At 35.1% G+C, this 5,942-nt stretch overlaps 1 non-coding gene across 1 annotated transcript; it reads left to right on the top strand.

Moving 5' to 3' along the window:
* Positions 1–5,085: 5,085 nt before the first annotated feature.
* On the top strand, positions 5,086–5,194 carry LOC140894223 (small nucleolar RNA R71). The gene has a single exon (XR_012153767.1). It is a non-coding gene; the product is annotated as a small nucleolar RNA R71 (small nucleolar RNA).
* Positions 5,195–5,942: the final 748 nt, after the last annotated feature.

Here is a 5,942-nt window from a genome sequence, read left to right as displayed (position 1 = left end):
TCTAAAATGATCATGTTTACGACTCAATAAACTTCATGACAGTTCAAACAACTCCTAACTCGGATCCTCACACTATATCTCTTCAATCCTTGTTCTTCATGATTGCTTTTGCTCTGTTCCAATCCCCCTATTGCAATGACACATACAACAAAACAATAGCCGGATAACTCCGGTGAGAAATATATTTCCCAGTAAAAGCAACTAAACATGCATATCAACCATATATCAAAATCATGATATAACAGTAAATACAATGCATGTTTTCAAAACAAGGTTCATTTCATCATTCGTCGGTTGGGATCCCGAGAAGTAGATATCATAACTAATCCACCGACTCTTCCGCTCGAGGTGGGGTTACTTATCTTTCTTCTCTAGACTTTGAAACAATCATATATGCAAATCAGACGCTAGGCTAAATCAACCACCCAGGCCATACATATACAATCCTTCAAATCGTCTATTCGAACGTTTCCGTTCATTTCAAAATCAAGGAATAAGTCTTCAAGATGAATGCAACATATATCATTATCAAAGCATTCATAACATCAAAAACGTATTTAATAACTCAAAGGAAAACACATAAGAGCAATTAAGAAAACAAGTATGTGATTTAAGGGAACTCGATACAAACCATCTCGAGTTGTAATCCCAATCAAATCGTAGTCCACTTTTACCTTCATATATTGTCCGTTCTGAATTCTTCAACCTCAAACATGTACATCCATCTTCGTTCAATTCAATCCTTTCAGAATCGAGTCGAAATCATTAGCACATCTTCAATCAAACCATTTCAAATTTCAAGCGAACTTCCTCGGTTCACTATTCGACTTCTTGAGTTGCTTGAGCTCGTAGCATGTCTGAAATATACAGATTGCATCTAACAAAATCAGTATACAATCCCAAGTTCATTAGCTCAATCGTAGACTATCCATATGGTTTCAAAACATAACCAATCATCGTAGCGATTGACAATCGGGAATCGTTACGGTATCGAATTCATTTCTAATTTCAATTCAATTCATACAGCTTTTCAAATCAATACTACATCGTTTGAATCTTCAAAACAGTAGCTAAACATATCAAATAACATCTTATCTCGACAATCATCTATCAAACTTGTCTCAAAACATCAATCGACGGCATAACGACTGAAAATCGGTAACCGACGAAATATCGTATTCGAATTCAATCTCATCTCAACATATGTGATCATAAACCAGACAAATAACCACATACCAGCAGCTAAAATTTCGAGAATACATGCTGAAGAATCCATACGATTCATTCAAAACTAAATCTTCAATCCGGTTTCGAATATAAACTAAACAACACGTCAAGAACAAGATCATATGCTCATGTACTGATCTCTGCCAATTTCGTTCTACAAAACATACTTAAAGTACTCAGAAACTTACATCAAATCGAAGTACTCGTCTCAAGGATTCCAGAACATCTTTCGGAATCAAAATCGGACGAACGGATCAAAAGTTACGGCATTTTGAAAATCGGAAAATCAACCAAAATGAAAAACGAGAAGGGTTCTCGGCTTCCACTGTTCAACTTTTGAATTTCATATGCAGCCTACACGTTTCACTCCTGAATTTAAGACTTAAAATCGGATATGTATTGAGTAAATTGCAATTTAGTCCCTAAAACTTCATAAATTGCAATTCAGTCCTCGGCCTGCGTTTTAATTCAATTTCAATCCTACATAATTTAAGAATATTAGAATTTAAATCAAAACTCTAAATATTCCCAAATTAAATATACTCGGATTAAAAGTAAATTAAATTCGGATTAATTAAATAATCCTGGCTATTTGCAATTTAGCCCTTCAACGTCGATAATTGCAAATCACTCCCTGATCAGGTTAAATCTTCAAAATTCATCTTCTTTAATTTCCGAAACATGGAATTAAATCTTCAATTCCATAAATATTCAAATCGAATATTTATTCTTTTAATTTAAGAATTCTCGGAATTTAATTCTCAAAATCCACATATTCTCAAATTAAATATTTTCAGCTCGGAAATTAAATCTATCATCTTCATAACTCCTCAAATCAATGTTAGCCCATAATATGGAGTTTAATTCTCAAATTCCATAATTACTAATTGACTATTTTCGGGCCTTACAATTTCATTAAATTTAACTCTTTAAATTTAACTATCTGTACGGGGTTTTAGTAATCCATTACTTGTGTAACCCTCAATGGTTCAGGAATACAGCTAGCCGTGGGCTCACAACTCCTTGTGACTCGGAACAACAATTTCCGACTTACACATCGAATCATGGTAAGAGCGCCTAGCAACATCGCCCCATTATTCCCTAGGTATTACTGATAGTGCCTGCAAGAACCAGTAGATTTTGGTTAGCGTACAGTACGGTCCCTTCAACCATATATCCCGATCGAATCAACAACCATTGGTGCATCGAGAGTCGTTCAAGATTCGATAACTATGCATAACATCTTGGAGATCTATTAGTGACATCGCATGTGTTACTAGGATAACCCATTAACCTAAAACACATCATGTACTCTGGCCAGAGATTCGTCACACTAATATCTCCTCAGATCGCATAGGATATCCACACTCGCAAGTATGTGGTGAATCCTTGACAACAAAGCATCGACTCCTATATATGTCGTAACTGTACCCAATCCCGACACCTGATGACCCCAATAGAGTCGGTAAACGAGTCAAAGTACAGTACTAGCATATAGAGTCTCAATGATGTTTCAAGTAATAAGGACTAATGGTGTACAACCAAAACCGCGGACTTTATCCACTCGATAAGTGATAACCACTTGGAAAGTCCGAATAGGGTAGTTCGATCATTCATCATATGAATATCCATTTGCATGCTTTGAACATCTCTATGTTCCATACCAATGAAACGTGGTACTCGGCATTGCAAATGCTAGTCTCAATCTCGAGCGATCCTTATCCTTATTTGCGGACGGCTCAATTGACTAGGAACAGTTTAGAATATACAGTGACTATAAGATGTGTTTCATGATAGTCATCCCCATGTGCTACCACATCTTACATACACTATAGTATATTCAAGGTCTTTATCAAAACAACAATAGTATATCATAATATAACAATATGAAGAAAGATAAAGTCAATGTCATTATAAAAGTGTAAATTATATTAAACAAAAGATTGTTTTACATAGAGTCATAAAAGCCCTTAGCCACAAGTTGGCTAACCGGGCACCCACTCTTTCAATAATTACCCGCAAACTTAGCTATAACTAAGATAGGATTCGAATTTCAATCCCCTCGTCTATAGCCCGGATGGAACTACGATCCCATTTATCCCGCAAACTTATCTATGGAAAATTGATTTGGATTTCAACCATTTTCCAAGCCCGGATGGAATTGTTATTTTAAAATTTGTTTAAAAATTTTGTATTAACCCCATGGACTCCGCATACTTAGTCAAAAACAAGGGATTAGGATTTCAATCCCTCACTAACCCGGATGGAGTTAACTTAATTTTCAACAAAATTTTTTTTTTCAAAAATTTTATAGGTACGCCCAAGATCACACATGCAATGTCTAACAATCAACAAGAATCCAAAGACACTATCATGATCAACAAGCATCTATTGTCGTACAATGGTCAAACAAACACGAACTTCATCAATTACTTTGCTACACTATATCAGTCTAACATGCGTTCTTAATATGATTCACGATTCAACCAACAGCTTCTCATGTTCAATCAAAAGCAACATTTTTTCAAAAACAATTTTTTTTCAACTCTATCATCCTCGGCTAACAGTCATCATTCTACTTATTCACATAACACAAACACAAAAGATAATGATATGCATGAATACGAACTATATGCAATAATTTAAACCATATGAATGAAAAACATAATGACGAACGAAACAAAACTAAATAACACCCCCCATACTTATCCAAAGCATTGCCCTCAATGCTCTAGAACAATGAACAGAATGAGAAACGAACAAATGCAAAACAAAAATAAACACAATGAAAACAAAATAACACTCCCCTAGTCAATCATCGTGGTGTATATCCATCTGCCGCTGCTGCAACACATTTCTTAGGCCATCAATATTCTTATATATTCACCTTGAAAATCCAAAAATTGAGGGATTAAACATGATCAACTCAACACGAAACTACACTAGATAAAAAACTGAAATTAAATAAACAAAACAGAAAGAATTAGAATTCTTGGGTTGCCTCCCAAGTGGCGCCTGATTTTCAGTCCTTGGCTCGACCCTCAGAAGCACTCATCAAAGAGTGGTTGACGTCCAAAGTAAGTGTCATATGACACCACCAATGGGTATTTGTTCCATGTGCCCTCAAGCTTGGCCAGATGTAAGCAGTTTATGCTCGTCACCTCAACAACACTCCATAGCAGCTGATAAACATGGGAGGAGAACATCTCTGTAGGTTCTCGGAGAAAAAATTCTTGTGAAATTTGTGTTGGCGGTGTATCTGCATATATTTTCTCCTTCGGAACTTCTTCCGGTTGAGATTCAATGGGAAGATAAGACTCAAACACCTCTTGATCTTCAGCATGAATTGATTCGCATTCCAAATCATGGTTCTCTAAGTCATCATCATCGAACCAAATTTGGGGAATCACTGTTTAAGTATCTTTCTTCACTTCATGTTCTTGGTGTTCATGGAGAATTGATATTTTGAGATTCTCTATCTTCTCCTCAAGGTGGAATCTAGAATTGATTAGATCTTCTATAGCTCGCTCGTTCATGACCACGTACTTTCTCACCATATCCTCTAATGAATGCATGATCAATTGAGAACAAATTACCTCCTCCTCTTGAAGTTCGAATGGTTGGTCTCAAAAATCTGGGTAACAAGTATCTTGTGGGTCTTGGTGATTCCAAATCTCTGGTGTAAGATCCCAATACCGGTGGTAGTTAAATTCTGCCATATCATCTAATATGTGTATCGCACTGTCATCATCTCGGCAAAATAATGGACAACCAGTTTGCAAAGCTCCAATAATTACCCATCTCCTTGTCACTGCATCCAAACCATTAAGAAAAAATTTAAGAAGAGAATAATTGGAGAAATCATGATACCGGAATGTGTTCGCCAAATTATTGAATCTCTCCCATGCTGCATAGAATGGCTTTCCATGTTGCTGTGTAAAACTCGTGAATACTTGTCGATGGATCATCTCAAAGTATTTCACCAGATGAATTCCTGTAAAAATAAAAATAGAAAAAGGGTAGATCACGCAGGAATAAAGTAGAATAAATAAAAAAATTAACCAAAGAAAATAACAAAAAGTAAAATTTGTCAATTTCAATCCCCGGCAACGACGCCAAAAACTTGATCGAGCAAATACTACCACTGAAAATCAACCTAAATATATATATCAATTAAGCTCGAAAATATCGCAAGTGCACGAGTCAATTAATAATATAGTGTACAAAGTACGAGTATCGTCCCACAGAGATTGATTTACGACAAAATAACTCAAGTATTATTCTTTAGTTAATAAAGACGAGATGATAATAAATTAATAAACTAACATAAAAGAATGAAACAAAAATAAATTAAACTTATAAAATAAATAAACAATTGTTAGGATCTCGGTTCACCTACCACTTTTTCTTCTCTAATGATTGAAATTCAGTTCTCAAGTCATGCTTTTGACGGAATTCCCTAATCTATCAATATAATCTGTCAATCTATATTAATCTAATTAACAAATTGCAATAACCAAGTGTCCTTGTATTATTTAACAATTGCAATTGCATTAACGATTTGTGGAATCCTCTAGCTTTCGACCTATTGAACTATGACTATCAACATGTATCCAACCTCATATGTCTATGCAAGTTGTAGATCCATGGATTATATTACCCTATCATGTTATAAAATCTCCATTCAGTATCAATTATAACACATAAAATCAATT

This window comes from Henckelia pumila, chromosome 3 (assembly GCF_033568475.1).
Source record: "Henckelia pumila isolate YLH828 chromosome 3, ASM3356847v2, whole genome shotgun sequence".
NCBI lineage: Eukaryota > Viridiplantae > Streptophyta > Magnoliopsida > Lamiales > Gesneriaceae > Henckelia > Henckelia pumila.
The sequence above is the reverse complement of the archived record's forward strand: the minus strand, read 5'-3'. Positions and strand labels throughout refer to the sequence as shown.